Genomic DNA, 17,757 nt, shown 5'->3' on the forward strand with positions numbered 1-17,757 from the left:
CTAATCCATACACCAACGACCAAAAACACCTACAAACACTTTCATTCTTCAATTTTCTTCATCTAATTGATCTCTCTCAAGTTCTATCTTAAAGTTCTAAGTGTTCTTCATAAATTCCAAAAGTTCTAGTTTCATAAAATCAAGAATACTTCCAAGATTGCAAGTTTACTTCCAAGTTTTCTAAATCCATTCCAAGTAATCATCCAAGATCAAGAAACCTTTGTTACTTACAGTAGGTTATCTTTCTAATACAAGGTAATAATCATATTCAAACTTTAATTCAATTTCTATAACTATAACAATCTTATTTCGAGTGGAAATCTTACTTGAAATTGTTTTCGTGTCATGATTCTGCTTCAAGAACTTTCAAGCCATCCAAGGATCCTTTGAAGCTAGATCTATTTTTCTCATTTCCAGTAGGTTTATCCAAGGAACTTGAGGTAGTAATGATGTTCATAACATCATTCGATTCATACATATAAAGCTATCTTATTCGAAGGTTTAAACTTGTAATCACTAGAACATAGTTTAGTTAATTCTAAACTTGTTCGCAAATAAAAGTTAATCCTTCTAACTTGACTTTTAAAATCAACTAAACACATGTTCTATATCTATATGATATACTAACTTAATGATTTAAAACCTGGAAACATGAAAAACACCGTAAAACCGGATTTACGCCGTCGTAGTAACACCGTGGGCTGTTTTGGGTTAGTTAATTAAAAACTATGATAAACTTTGATTTAAAAGTTGTTATTCTGGGAAAATGATTTTTATTATGAACATGAAACTATATCCAAAAATTATGGTTAAACTCAAAGTGGAAGTATGTTTTCTAAAATGGTCATCTAGACGTCGTTCTTTCGACTGAAATGACTACCTTTACAAAAACGACTTGTAACTTATTTTTCCGACTATATACCTATACTTTTTCTGTTAAGATTCATAAAATAGAGTTCAATATGAAACCATAGCAATTTGATTCACTCAAAACGGATTTAAAATGAAGAAGTTATGGGTAAAACAAGATTGGATAATTTTTCTCATTTTAGCTACGTGAAAATTGGTAACAAATCTATTCCAAACATAACTTAATCAACTTGTATTGTATATTATGTAATCTTGAGATACCATAGACACGTATACAATGTTTCGACCTATCATGTCGACACATCTATATATATTTCGGAACAACCATAGACACTCTATATGTGAATGTTGGAGTTAGCTATACAGGGTTGAGGTTGGTTCCAAAATATATATAGTTTGAGTTGTGATAAATACTGAGATACGTATACACTGGGTCGTGGATTGATTCAAGATAATATTTATCGATTTATTTCTGTACATCTAACTGTGGACAACTAGTTGTAGGTTACTAACGAGGACAGCTGACTTAATAAACTTAAAACATCAAAATATATTAAAAGTGTTGTAAATATATTTTGAACATACTTTGATATATATGTATATATTGTTATAGGTTCGTGAATCAACCAGTGGCCAAGTCTTACTTCCCGACGAAGTAAAAATCTGTGAAAGTGAGTTATAGTCCCACTTTTAAAATCTAATATTTTTGGGATGAGAATACATGCAGGTTTTATAAATGATTTATAAAATAGACACAAGTACGTGAAACTACATTCTATGGTTGAATTATCGAAATCTAATATGCCCCTTTTTATTAAGTCTGGTAATCTAAGAATTAGGGAACAGACACCCTAATTGACGCGAATCCTAAAGATAGATCTATTGGGCCTAACAAACCCCATCCAAAGTACCGGATGCTTTAGTACTTCGAAATTTATATCATATCCGAAGGGTGTCCCGGAATGATGGGGATATTCTTATATATGCATCTTGTTAATGTCGGTTACCAGGTGTTCACCATATGAATGATTTTTATCTCTATGTATGGGATGTGTATTGAAATATGAAATCTTGTGGTCTATTGTTACGATTTGATATATATAGGTTAAACCTATAACTCACCAATATTTTTGTTGACGTTTAAAGCATGTTTATTCTCAGGTGAATACTAAGAGCTTCCGCTGTTGCATACTAAAATAAGGACAAGATTTGGAGTCCATGTTTGTATGATATTGTGTAAAAACTGCATTCAAGAAACTGATTTTGATGTAACATATTTGTATTGTAAACCATTACGTAATGGTCGTGTGTAAACATGATATTTTAGATTATCATTATTTGATAATCTATGTAAAGCTTTTTAAACCTTTATTTATGAAATAAAGGTTATGGTTTGTTTTAAAAATGAATACAGTCTTTGAAAAACGTCTCATATAGAGGTCAAAACCTCGCAACGAAATCAATTAATATGGAACGTTTTTAATCAATAAGAACGGGACATTTCAGTTGGTATCCGAGCGTTGGTCTTAGAGAACCAGAAAATTTGCATTAGTGTGTCTTATCGAGTTTGTTAGGATGCATTAGTGAGTCTGGACTTCGACCGTGTTTTCTTTAAAAATGATTGCTTAACATTTTTGTTGGAAACTATATATTATTAACATGTATATATTATGTGATATATTAATCTCTTAACATGTTTGATATTGTGTGATAGATGTCTACCTCTAGTACAAATCCCATTGACTCACCTAATAATAACGAAGAGTCGAATATATATTGTACTGATTCACAAGTTCCCGAAGAGGAACCGGAAGAAGAATCAAAACCGGAAGAAGAATCAGAACCGGAAGAGGAGGAACCGGAGGAGGAAATAGAACCGGTGGGGGAAATAATAAAACGGTTAAGTAAAAGAAAATCCTCAACTAACCGACCAAGGTTAATTATGGTCAATGGTGTTTCTTCCAAGGAAGAAAAATATTGGGAGGATTACCAATTCTCCGATGAATCGGATTCCGACGAGAATTCCGATGATGTTATAGAAATTACCCCAATTGAATTTAAAAAGGCAAAAGAAAATAATAAGGGAAAGGGCATAAAAATAGAGAAATCTAATTCCAACCCGATGAACTTTATATGTATCGTCAACCCCCGAAGTCCTTAAGTTGTAACAATGACCCGGGAATCTCTAAACCACCAGGTTTTTCTAAACCGTTGTGGAAAACGACAGCTAGTATTAGGGGAACATCATATATCCCTAGAAACTTGGCAAAACGAACCAAAATCGAAGAAGAAAAAACGAGCGAGTCGGAATAAGATAGTTGTATTCGTGTGGTGTAATATATATAATATAGTGTGCTTATGCTTTATGATATATGTAAAAATTGCTTGTATTAATAAGTATTTTTTATGAATCTAACTCTTGTCTATTTTACAGTATAAAAACACAAAATGGATAGACAACCCAATATTTTAAGAGACCTACCCGGAGACATGATTGATGAAATCTTGTCTAGAGTCGGTCAGAATTCTTCGGCACAACTATTTACGGCGAAATCAGTTTGTAAGACATTCGAAGAACGTTCCAAGAATGTCTTGGTTTATAAGAGACTTTCGTTTGAAAGATGGGGGATATCACATTGGGAAACCCATAAGTTACGATGTGTTTACTTTGACGCATATATTGCGGGGAACCCAAATGCTATTTTACGCAACGGGTTAAGAAATTATTTTGACTCAATGTATCCGAATATAGGACTTCATGATTTAGAAAAAGCGGTTAACATGCAACATAAAGAAGCATGCTATGCTTACGGGTTAGTAATGTTCGCTTCTTACCAAAGTGAGAAAAAGAACATCGGGCTACAACTATTAAACAAAACGTTCCCACAAGTGACGGAGTCGGTAATTGGGGTAAGAAATGAGGTTTTTAGGTTATTACGAGACTGTTGGTCATTACGTAACCCTCGTCCCTTTGACGACGTTACAACACGCTGTCTTATCAACGGTCATAACGGTTATGTTCCACAAGACCAAGGATGGGAAGTAGTCCTAGTAAAACCAGAATGCATGACTTGTTTCTGGACGTATGAATTACGTGTCTTTATTGCCTTTGCTGAACGACTTGTGTACTAGCTAGAATTATCTTCACAACTATCTTGTATCAAAGTTATTGTGTGCTATATTTCATGCTTTATGTAAAATAAGCGGTATTGTAAGTTTGTAAAATATTGTATAAAAGTTTGAACGCGAAATATTATTATAATCAGTTTTTCATATAGAATTGTAGTAGTTGAATTGTATATTAGCTACTAAGTATGAACTTAACGGGTAGGTACTACCCAAATTTAAACTTATAAAATGCTAATATGAAGAAAAAGCTTTTATAAATGAGTTCATATTATGCTACGAAATACTATTAACTACTCTTAATATTCTGTATGATTAACTTGTTCCATTTGACTATTTTGAAGGAAATGGCACCGACTACTCGACACACCGTGAATATAAATGAAGAGGAATTCCGTACTTTTCTAGCTTCAAACATAGCCGCAGTACAGGCTGCGCTACATACCAATAATAACCTTGGATCTAGCAGTACAGGAAATCGTGTAGGATGCACCTACAAAGAATTCACTGCCTGCAAACCTTTGGAATTTGATGGAACCGAAGGACCGATCGGATTGAAACGGTGGACCGAGAAGGTCGAATCGGTGTTTGCCATAAGTAAGTGTACTGAAGAGGACAAAGTGAAGTACGCTACGCATACCTTCACAGGTTCTGCGTTAACATGGTGGAATACCTATCTAGAGCAAGTGGGACAAGTTGATGCGTACGCACTACCGTGGTCAGCATTCAAGCACTTGATGAACGAGAAGTACCGTCCCAGAACCGAGGTCAATAAGCTCAAGACAGAACTTACAGGGTTACGAACCCAAGGATTTGATATTACCACGTACGAAAGACGATTTACAGAATTGTGCCTATTGTGTCCGGGAGCGTTCGAAGATGAGGAAGAGAAGATCGACGCGTTTGTGAAAGGATTACCGGAAAGAATCCAAGAAGATATAAGTTCACACGAGCCCGCCTCCATACAACAGGCATGTAGAATGGCTCACAAACTAGTGAACCAGATTGAGGAAAGAATTAAAGAACAGACGGCTGAAGAGGCCAATGTGAAGCAAGTCAAAAGAAAGTGGGAGGAAAACGGTGATAAGAATCACCAATACAACAACAACAGCAATTACAATAATAATCGCAACAATTATCCCAACAATCGCAACATCAATCGCAACTACAACAAACGGCCTAACAACAACAACAACAACAACAACAACAACAACAACAACAACAACAACAACAACAACAACAACAACAACAACAATAACAACAACAACAAAAACAACTACAACAATCATCCCAACAATAATAACAACTGCAACAACAACAACAATCAGAAGCAGCTATGCCAAAGGTGTGAAAAGCATCACTCGGGGTTCTGCACCAAATTTTGCAACAAGTGTAAAAGAAATGGTCATAACGCGGCGAAGTGTGAGGTCTACGGACCAGGGGTTAACAGAATGAAAGGAACAAATGGTGTCGGAACGAGTAATGGCAGAGCAAGTAGTGTCGGAGCAAGTTATGCCAATGTAGTTTGTTATAAATGTGGAAAACCTGGCCACATTATTAGAAATTGCCCGAACCAGGAGAACACGAATGGACAAGGCCGCGGAAGAGTTTTCAATATTAATGCGGTAGAGGCACAGGAAGACCCAGAGCTTGTTACGGGTACGTTTCTTATTGACAATAAATCTGCTTACGTTTTATTTGATTCGGGTGCGGATAGAAGCTATATGAGTAGAGATTTTTGTGCTAAATTAAGTTGTCCATTGACGCTGTTGGATAGTAAATTTTTACTCGAATTAGCAAACGGTAAATTAATTTCAGCAGATAATATATGCCGAAATCGAGAAATTAAACTGGGTAGCGAAATATTTAAGATTGACTTGAAACCAGTAGAGTTAGGGAGTTTTGATGTGATAATCGGTATGGACTGGTTGAAAGAAGTGAAAGCAGAGATCGTTAGTTACAAAAATGCAATTCGCATTATACGAGAAAAAGGAAAACCCTTAATGGTGTACGGAGAAAAGGGCAACATGAAGCTACATCTTATTATTAATTTGAAGGCACAAAAACTAATAAGAAAAGGTTGCTATGCTGTTCTAGCACACGTCGAGAAAGTACAAACTGAAGAAAAGAGCATCAATGATGTTCCCGTCGCAAAAGAATTTCCCGATGTATTTCCGAAAGAATTACCGGGACTACCTCCACATCGATCTGTTGAATTTCAAATAGATCTTGTACCAGGAGCTGCACCAATAGCTCGTGCTCTTTATAGACTCGCACCCAGCGAGATGAAAGAACTGCAAAGCCAACTGCAAGAACTATTAGAACATGGTTTCATTCGACCAAGCACATCACCATGGGGAGCTCCTGTTTTGTTTGTCAAGAAGAAGGATGATACATTTAGGTTGTGTATTGACTACAGAGAGTTGAACAAACTTACCATAAAAAACCGTTATCCACTGCCGAGAATTGACGACTTATTTGATCAACTACAAGGCTCGTCGGTTTATTCGAAGATCGATTTACGTTCTGGATATCATCCAATGTGAATAAAGGAGGATGATATTCCAAAAACTGCTTTTAGGACGCGTTATGGTCATTACGAGTTTATGGTTATGCAGTTTGGATTGACTAATGCACCAGCTGTGTTCATGGACCTTATGAACCGAGTGTGTGGGCCATATCTTGACAATTTTGTCATTGTTTTCATCGATGACATACTTATTTACTCAAAGAATGATCAAGAGCACGAAGAACATTTGAGAAAAGTGCTAGAAGTATTGAGGAAAGAAAAACTGTACGCTAAGTTTTCAAAGTGTGCATTTTGGTTGGAAGAAGTTCAATTCCTCGGTCACATAGTGAACAAAGAAGGTATCCAGGTGGACCCGGCAAAGATCGAAACCGTTGAAAAGTGGGAAACCCCAAAAACTCCAAAGCATATACGTCAATTTTTAGGATTGGCTGGTTACTACAAAAGATTCATCCAAGATTTCTCCAAAATAGCAAAACCCTTGACTGCATTAACGCATAAAGGGAAGAAATTTGAATGGAAGGATGAATAAGAGAAGGCGTTTTAATTATTGAAGAAAAAGCTAACTACGGCACCTATATTGTCATTGCCTGAAGGGAATGATGATTTTGTGATTTATTGTGATGCATTAAAGCAAGGTCTCGGTTGTGTATTAATGCAACGGACGAAGGTGATTGCTTATGCGTCTAGACAATTGAAGATTCACGAGCAAAATTATACGACGCATGATTTGGAATTAGGCGCGGTTGTTTTTGCATTAAAGACTTGGAGGCACTACTTATATGGGGTCAAAAGTATTATATATACCGACCACAAAAGTCTTCAACACATATTTAATCAGAAACAACTGAATATGAGGCAGCGTAGGTGGATTGAATTGTTGAATGATTACGACTTTGAGATTCGTTACCACCCGGGGAAGGCAAATGTGGTAGCCGACGCCTTGAGCAGAAAGGACAGAGAACCCATTCGAGTAAAATCTATGAATATAATGATTCACACTAACCTTACTACTCAAATAAAGGAGGCGCAACAAGGAGTTTTAAAAGAGGGAAATTTAAAGGATGAAATACCCAAAGGATCGGAGAAGCATCTTAATATTCGGGAAGACGGAACCCGGTATAGGGCTGAAAGAATTTGGGTACTAAAATTTGGAGATATGAGAGAAATGGTACTTAGAGAAGCTCATAAAACCAGATACTCAATACATCCTGGAACGGGGAAGATGTACAAGGATCTCAAGAAACATTTTTGGTGGCCGGGTATGAAAGCCGATGTTGCTAAATACGTAGGAGAATGTTTGACGTGTTCTAAGGTCAAAGCTGAGCATCAGAAACCATCAGGTCTACTTCAACAACCCGAAATCCCGGAATGGAAATGGGAAAACATTACCATGGATTTCATCACTAAATTGCCAAGGACTGCAAGTGGTTTTGATACTATTTGGGTAATAGTTGATCGTCTCACCAAATCAGCACACTTCCTACCAATAAGAGAAGATGACAAGATGGAGAAGTTAGCACGACTGTATTTGAAGGAAGTCGTCTCCAGACATGGAATACCAATCTCTATTATCTCTGATAGGGATGGCAGATTTATTTCAAGATTCTGGCAGACATTACAGCAAGCATTAGGAACTCGTCTAGACATGAGTACTGCCTATCATCCACAAACTGATGGGCAGAGCGAAAGGACAATACAAACGCTTGAAGACATGCTACGAGCATGTGTTATTGATTTCAGAAACAGTTGGGATCTACATCTACCGTTAGTAGAATTTTCCTACAACAACAGCTACCATTCAAGCATTGAGATGGCGCCGTTTGAAGCACTTTATGGTAGAAAGTGCAGGTCTCTGATTTGTTGGAGTGAAGTGGGGGATAGACAGATTACGGGTCCGGAGATAATACAAGAAACTACCGAGAAGATCATCCAAATTCAACAACGGCTGAAAACCGCCCAAAGTCGACAAAAGAGCTACGCTGACATGAAAAGAAAAGATATAGAATTTGAAATTGGAGAGATGGTCATGCTTAGAGTTGCACCTTGGAAAGGCGTTGTTCGATTTGGTAAACGAGGGAAACTAAATCCAAGGTACATTGGACCATTCAAGATTATAGATCGTGTCGGACCAGTTGCTTACCAACTGGAGCTACCTCAACAACTCGCGGCTGTACATAACACTTTCCACGTCTCAAATTTGAAGAAATGTTTTGCTAAAGAAGATCTCACTATTCCATTGGACGAAATCCAAATCAATGAAAAACTTCAATTCATTGAAGAACCCGTCGAAATAATGGATCGTGAGGTTAAGAGACTTAAACAAAACAAGATACCGATTGTTAAGGTTCAATGGAATGCTCGTAGAGGACCCGAGTTCACCTGGGAGTGTGAAGATCAGATGAAGAAGAAATACCCGCATTTATTTCCAGAAGATACGTCAACACCTCCAACTGCTTAAAATTTCGGGACGAAATTTATTTAACGGGTAGGTACTGTAGTGACCCGAACTTTTCCATGTTTATATATATATTAAATGAAATTGTTATTTACATGATTAAGTTTTTCCAACATGTTAAGCAATCAAACTTGTTAAAACTTGATTAATTGAAATAGGTTTCATATAGACAATTGACCACCCAAGTTGACCGGTGATTCACGAACGTTAAAACTTGTAAAAACTATACGATGACATATATATGGTTATATATATAGTTAACATGATTTTATTATAATTATGTATCTCATTAGGTATTTTAACAATGAGTTATATACATAAAAATGAGACTATTAATTTAAGAAACTCGAAAACGATATATATAACGATTATCGTTATAACAACGTCTTACTAGGTACATATGAATCATATTAAGATATTGATACACTTGGTTAATTATGTTAAATGATAAGTAAATATATTATTAAGTGTATTAACAATGAAATACATATGTAAAAATAAGACTACTAACTTAATGATTTCGAAATGAGACATATATGTAACGATTATCGTTGTAACGACATTTAACTGTATATATATCATACTAAGATATATTATATATCATAATATCATGATAATATAACAATTTAACATCTCATTTGTTATAATAAACAAGGGGTTAACAACATTCAACAAGATCGTTAACCTAAAGGTTTCAAAACAACATTTACATGTAACGACTAACGATGACTTAACGACTCAGTTAAAATGTATATACATGTAGTGTTTTAATATGTATTCATACACTTTTGAAAGACTTCAACACACTTATCAAAATACTTCTACTTAACAAAAATGCTTACAATTACATCCTCGTTCAGTTTCATCAACAATTCTACTCGTATGCACCCGTATTCGTACTCGTACAATACACAGCTTTTAGATGTATGTATTATTGGTATATACACTCCAATGATCAGCTCTTAGCAGCCCATGTGAGTCACCTAACACATGTGGGAACCATCATTTGGCAACTAGCATGAAATATCTCATAAAATTACAAAAATATGAGTAATCATTCATGACTTATTTACATGAAAACAAAATTACATATCCTTTATATCTAATCCATACACCAACGACCAAAAACACCTACAAACACTTTCATTCTTCAATTTTATTCATCTAATTGATCTCTCTCAAGTTCTATCTTCAAGTTCTAAGTGTTCTTCATAAATTCCAAAAGTTATAGTTTCATAAAATCAAGAATACTTCCAAGTTTTCTAAATCCATTCCAAGTAATCATCCAAGATCAAGAAACCTTTGTTACTTACAGTAGGTTATCTTTCTAATACAAGGTAATAATCATATTCAAACTTTAATTCAATTTCTATAACTATAACGATCTTATTTCGAGTGGAAATCTTACTTGAAATTGTTTTCGTGTCATGATTCTGCTTCAAGAACTTTCAAGCCATCCAAGGATCCTTTGAAGCTAGATCTATTTTTCTCATTTCCAGTAGGTTTATCCAAGGAACTTGAGGTAGTAATGATGTTCATAACATCATTCGATTCATAAATATAAAGCTATCTTATTCGAAGGTTTAAACTTGTAATCACTAGAACATAGTTTAGTTAATTCTAAACTTGTTCGCAAATAAAATTTAATCCTTCTAACTTGACTTTTAAAATCAACTAAACACATGTTCTATATCTATATGATATGCTAACTTAATGATTTAAAACCTGAAAACATGAAAAACACCGTAAAACCGGATTTACGCCGTCGTAGTAACACCACGGGCTGTTTTGGGTTAGTTAATTAAAAACTATGATAAACTTTGATTTAAAAGTTGTTATTCTGGGAAAATGATTTTTATTATGAACATGAAACTATATCCAAAAATTATGGTTAAACTCAAAGTGGAAGTATGTTTTCTAAAATGGTCATCTAGACGTCGTTCTTTCGACTGAAATGACTACCTTTACAAAAACGACTTGTAACTTATTTTTCCGACTATAAACCTATACTTTTTCTATTTAGATTCATAAAATAGAGTTCAATATGAAACCATATCAATTAGATTCACTCAAAACGGATTTAAAATGAAGAAGTTATGGGTAAAACAAGATTGGATAATTTTTCTCATTTTAGCTACGTGAAAATTGGTAACAAATCTATTCCAACCATAACTTAATCAACTTGTATTGTATATTATGTAATCTTGAGATACCATAGACACGTATACAATGTTTTGACCTATCATGTCGACACATCTATATATATTTCGGAACAACTATAGACACTCTATATGTGAATGTTGGAGTTAGCTATACAGGGTTGAGGTTGATTCCAAAATATATATAGTTTGAGTTGTGATCAATACTGAGATACGTATACACTGGGTCGTGGATTGATTCAAGATAATATTTATCGATTTATTTCTGTACATCTAACTGTGGACAACTAGTTGTAGGTTACTAACGAGGACAGCTGACTTAATAAACTTAAAACATCAAAATATATTAAAAGTGTTGTAAATATATTTTGAACATACTTTGATATATATGTATATATTGTTATAGGTTCGTGAATCAACCAGTGGCCAAGTCTTACTTCCCGACGAAGTAAAAATCTGTGAAAGTGAGTTATAGTCCCACTTTTAAAATCTAATATTTTTGAGATGAGAATACATGCAGGTTTTATAAATGATTCACAAAATAGACAAAGTACGTGAAACTACATTCTATGGTTGAATTATCGAAATCGAATATGCCCCTTTTTATTAAGTCTGGTAATCTAAGAATTAGGGAACAGACACCCTAATTGACGCGAATCCTAAAGATAGATCTATTGGGCCTAACAAACCCCATCCAAAGTACCGGATGCTTTAGTACTTCGAAATTTATATCATATCCGAAGGGTGTCCCGGAATGATGGGGATATTCTTATATATTCATCTTGTTAATGTCGGTTACCAGGTGTTCACCATATGAATGATTTTTATCTCTATGTATGGGATGTGTATTGAAATATGAAATCTTGTGGTCTATTGTTACGATTTGATATATATAGGTTAAACCTATAACTCACCAACATTTTTGTTGACGTTTAAAGCATGTTTATTCTCAGGTGAATACTAAGAGCTTCCGCTGTTGCATACTAAAATAAGGACAAGATTTGGAGTCCATGTTTGTATGATATTGTGTAAAAACTGCATTCAAGAAACTGATTTCGATTTAACATATTTGTATTGTAAACCATTATGTAATGGTCGTGTGTAAACAGGATATTTTAGATTATCATTATTTGATAATCTACGCAAAGCTTTTTAAACCTTTATTTATGAAATAAAGGTTATGGTTTGTTTTAAATATGAATGCAGTCTTTGAAAAACGTCTCATATAGAGGTCAAAACCTCGCAACGAAATCAATTAATATGGAACGTTTTTAATCAATAAGAACGGGACATTTCACACATGATCAATCTCATCATTGGTCATAAACACCAAGTCACTGTGAATTCACTTCAGGCTCTCAGAGCCGACATACACAATTACTTGAGATGTCGTACACGCAACGACATCGCGCCGTCATACCACAAATCACAAGTAACAGCCCTTCATCGTTCGCAAATCGAACTCCACCAAAGTCCTACATACGCCTCTGAGCCTAGGCATATGCCACTCCGCTAAATCAGTCGTGCTTCTCAGTCGAGATCACCCGACCTTCCACTCAACGAACATTTATCCACAATTGCTCACTTTCATGGAGAAGAGTGACCAATCCGACACAATAATTGCTTTGACCGCAATATTCAACACTTCATCATAACTGTGATGCCCCGTACAAAAACATCGTGTACGAATCATCAACAACAGGATCATTTCAAGGTTAAGTACTATATACTGTAATAAAAGAAGTTGCATTCACGATAAAAAAGATGACGTCATACCGACGTCAATTATTTTACACCAACAGTATGCTTCTACGAATAGCAAGCACGAATAAATGTATGTGACCCTTAGGTCATTACAAAACATAGTTCAAAAGTATTAAAGTTTGAATGCAAGTTGAACAGTTCATGCGGTGATAACACTAGAGCAGCGGGTGTCTACGGCAAGACTAGCACGACAGCGGAAGCAAATAACCTTAAGCACCTGAGAAAAACATGCTTAAAACATCAACACAAAGGTTGGTGAGCTATAGTTTAAGTATCACAGTAAATAAGGTAGGCCACGAGATTTCAGTGCTACAAAGAGCGTTTCAAAACAGTATGATAAAGTATATGTTAACCGTGGGCACTTGGTAACTAACTTAACGTTTATACCCCCAGAAAGTACACTTGGCAAGTGCGTATGTCTACGAAGTATTAAACACTCGTTAAATGCTAGCGCTACTAGCCCGAGTGGGCATGTCAAACCCTATGGATCCATATTTAAGATTCGCGTTCACCGTTCAAAAACCAATGATTAAACGTTACCAAGCTAAAGGGAATGTTTCTGCCGTTATATAACCCACACATATATAAGTTTAAGTACTCGTGCCTAGTATGTAAAACATAAAATCCGCATGTATTCTCAGTTCCCAAAATAAGTTAAAGTAAAAAGGGAATGCTATAACTCACAATGATAAAGTAGTCGTAAAGTCGAGTCGGGAAAAGTGTGCAAGTAATCGGTCCGAAAGTCCTCAACCTAAGTCAAATAGTACTAAGTCAGTAAATCATCTGAATAGGTTTAAAAGTATGTAAATAAGGTCTTAAAGGTCATCATCATTCATCATCAAACAAAAGGCGTAAAGTAAGTTTCGTTCATGAAAGTAGTTTAAAACAAAGGCTGAGTTCGGTCAGTCACCACTTCCTCTATACCTACTTAAATAAGGTGAGACCAGTGGAAATGGCTCCGTATATGAGTCCTTTAAATGTGGTAAAATTTACAGAAGCAAACTCGTCTTCATTTGACCGTGGCGACGGTCTAAGTGCGAGTAGGTCAGAAATTTCTGCACAATGTTAAAAGGACATAGTGACGATCGGAGGGCCATAAATCCTAAACCGTAACTTGGATTAAGTCGAGTCCTATATGAAAAGTTATCTACTCAAAAAGATATATTTGAAAATCATAATCACAACAGCCCAGGTCTTACTGATCAGACCCAGAATACAGAAAACAGACAGGTCAGTAGGTTCCGGTGGTTCTTGGTGTTCGATGCTTATCACGGTTCTCATCCTTGATGCATGTAGCTTCAAGTGTACAACTCATTGATGTGTTTGCATCATTTTCACTAAGGTTTGACCATCATAACCCAAGTTCAAGTCTAAGACATGAAGCACAACTCACTTAAGTGTTGCAAGTGTTTTGATGAACCAAAGTTACATCAAAGTCTTAGATCTAACACTTACATGAACTTTAAAAGTAAAAACAAGTTACAAACTTGAAGTAAACTTATGAAATCAAGATATTAAGTAGTAGAACATAGTTCTTAGTTAGATCTTGAAGATCCAAGACTCAAAATCCTAGATCAAGCATAAGTGTATAAAGTTGTAGTTAAAGAAAGCTTATTTATGTGTTCTGGAACTTTCAAGTTAACTTTTAGTTCAAGACTAATGAGATCAAGTCTAACTTGTAGTACTTGACCATTTAAACTAACTACATGAAATTAAAGTGCATGATGTAAGGAAATAAACTAAGTAAAACAACTAGTTCATGGGTTGTTCATACTTTAAAGATTCAAACCAAAGTTTGATCTTTAAGAAAGTAAACTTTAAAGTTTACTAACATGAATTACAAGTATGAGTTTTATAACCATGAACTCACAAACTTTTGAAACAATAAATGAAGAACATAAGCTAGAACTTTATGTTCTTGTATGCCTTGTAAGAACAAGTTAGATGAAGAATCAAACTAATAAGTTTGCTTCTTGAAAGCTAGTAAGTAAGTAACAACAACTAGTAACTACAAGTAATCAAACATTAAACAAGAACAAGTAGCAACAACAAATGATGATGATGATATAAAGGGGTGTTTGTATTCTTTTTTCATCAAGAAAAAAAAAGGAAGAACAAGTTGTTCAAAACACTTACAAGAAAGAGAGAAAAGTGAGAGAGAATGAAATGCAAGTAGTGTGTGTTTTGGAGAATGAGGGAATACAAGTGAACTAGTAATGAGAAAATGAAAATAAAACTCCCCTAATACACCCTAAGGCCGACGGTTTGAGTGGGTCAAGGGGGGAGGAGATAGTTCAATGGTTACTAGCTTGTAAAGTCTTACAAAAGTTGGATAATTAGTGTTAGTTCATGGGGATTGTAAGGTAACTAGATTCCAAGTGCATAAACTAACTAGTTACACATGAAAGTAATACTTACACATAAAAATGGGCTTAATAATCCATGTAAGAAGTAGGGTGGGCTCTCATAAGTCTATATCATGAGTCCATAATACTAACAAGGCCCAAGTTCAAGTATTTAACAAATAAATCCAATTAAAGCCCAAGTAACTAACTAATAACCTTAGTTAATTAAAATGATTAATAAACTTAATCATGAATGTAAATAATACTTGAAAATATTATTCGTGAGGTTTCGTGTGTCACAAAGACGTTTTGGGCATTCAAAAGTTAATCGCGATAACAAGTAAATGTATATAAACAACACATTCATTAAACCAAGTATGATTAATCATGGTAACAAGTAAATGTAATACATACATTCGTTAAATCACAAGTATTAATAATAACAATTATTAATAAATAAACGTTGGAAAATTCAGGGTCGTTACAATAACCTTCGGCCTAACCGACCATTAAGTCCATCACCGGCTCGCCCGTCATCTTTACCCGTCAATCACTTAAGAGCAGTAATGTTCGCTCATCCCGTAAGCTCATCAAACACGCGAAATTCATCACAGCTTTGGATTGCACGTAACAAGGATGATGAAAGTTCATTCGTCATCCGTCACTTCATAAGAAGTATTTACCGCAATGCTCTTAAACTTTGACTTTCACAACCGTCGAATTACTATCACCCTTCGATCACTATTGTAATCTCCGCTGCTTCCAAGGGTATCTTTCGGGAACCCTAAGCACAAAGTGATCACACCACTACCGGAGTTGAACATTACACTAGCAAGTATAAGAAGGCACCTGACGCAGTGTTATGCTGACTCCCACCACAATCTACCAAGATTTAGGAACCCTATCTTTAGGTTCCATTCACCCGGGTTCCATTCACCCGATGTCACCCATCTCTCCACAATAATGACCCGAAGTCATACCTACCCGATAAACCTTACAGTTTATTGTCTTATCAAAAGTTCCTAGCGATCACACGCTACCCGCAATCCCACAAGACCAAACGATATAGCCTAACGAAACCTTTCATCTAACACTAAGGAGATGCTCGGGAACAACAAGTCTTACACCCTTCCAGACATCGATACAACCATTACTACAAGGGATATTCCGTTAGGAATGTTACCCTATAATCCACAACACACTAACACACTAACGCAATCATCATCAAACGGGTCTCACTCCCATGAGTTTAACGACCCGAAGACAACTCGATTCGCCAATTCCTAGGCGACTCACAACTATAATATTTACACGATTCTCTAACCACACACTCTAACGAGTGTAACCCAATACTACATTCATTAGACTTGTTGCATCCTATTACGGAACTCAAGTCCTCGTCGCACACACAAGCACACATAATCGGTCATCCTAGTTTCGATGGGTAACTACAACCAATGACAATCTCAAAAGTGCACCCACTACTTATGGTGACTACGTACGCACCAAACTCGTGAGTGTTTTTACTCATCTTAGCTAATCAAATCCACTGTAACACTTCCCAACTTACAATGAACCAGATGTGACCACTAGTACATTACCGAAGACCACTATATCCTAGGAACCAAAACACGATTCCTAATTCGTCGCAATTCTACCCCAACCATGCCACGTTTCTTCCATTTGGTACTCGTCATTTCATGCTTGGTGTCAAGATACACGTTTGTAATAATGGTGATATATTACAATTGTGTATCTTACCATTTTCACATAGTCATGCAAAGTACTTTACCCGGACTGACGCAACATTCACACAATATAAAACACAATACCACTAGTTCCTTCGAACAATCAAAGCCCCGTCATTAGACTGGACTATCCAAACTTCCCGAGTACCTGAGCCCCACCACTGGACTCATCACTAAGACACCGTACACTATATATAGTATAATAATATATACATATACGTATAACGCAACAACAAGTCAACCTAATCCCTAGGCGACTAGCAGTAAAACAACGTCCAAGTCTGCCTACTTACGTTAGGCACTAGCTATCTAATGCACCAATTTACACAAGAAATAAGGCACCACATAATCACACTTTGGATAAACACAAGTCCTAGTTAGTTCACCTATACATTAAGGCACTAACTGTTCCAAGTCCAACCCGTATTCCAACAAGTCCCTCATACAATATGTCCATAATTCAGTCTAAGTCTAGGCATCTATCTCAAAGTCACCTAGATCTCTTAGACCATGCTCTAATACAAACTTGAAACAACCCAAATCCGTTTATCCAAAAACGATAATATTTTTTTTATAAACAAAGTTAAGTACATCAACATGCACGATACGTTTAACACAATTTTTAACGTTCCCAATATACAATAAACCCATGTTTAACATATGACCAAGTCCAGAACATTTAATTTAACACCTTTTAATCCGTTAGACAACAAGTGGGTAATTACGACCCATTTACACTACAAACCGGGTTAAGACTCAA

This window comes from Rutidosis leptorrhynchoides, chromosome 1 (assembly GCF_046630445.1).
Source record: "Rutidosis leptorrhynchoides isolate AG116_Rl617_1_P2 chromosome 1, CSIRO_AGI_Rlap_v1, whole genome shotgun sequence".
NCBI classification, from domain to species: domain Eukaryota; kingdom Viridiplantae; phylum Streptophyta; class Magnoliopsida; order Asterales; family Asteraceae; genus Rutidosis; species Rutidosis leptorrhynchoides.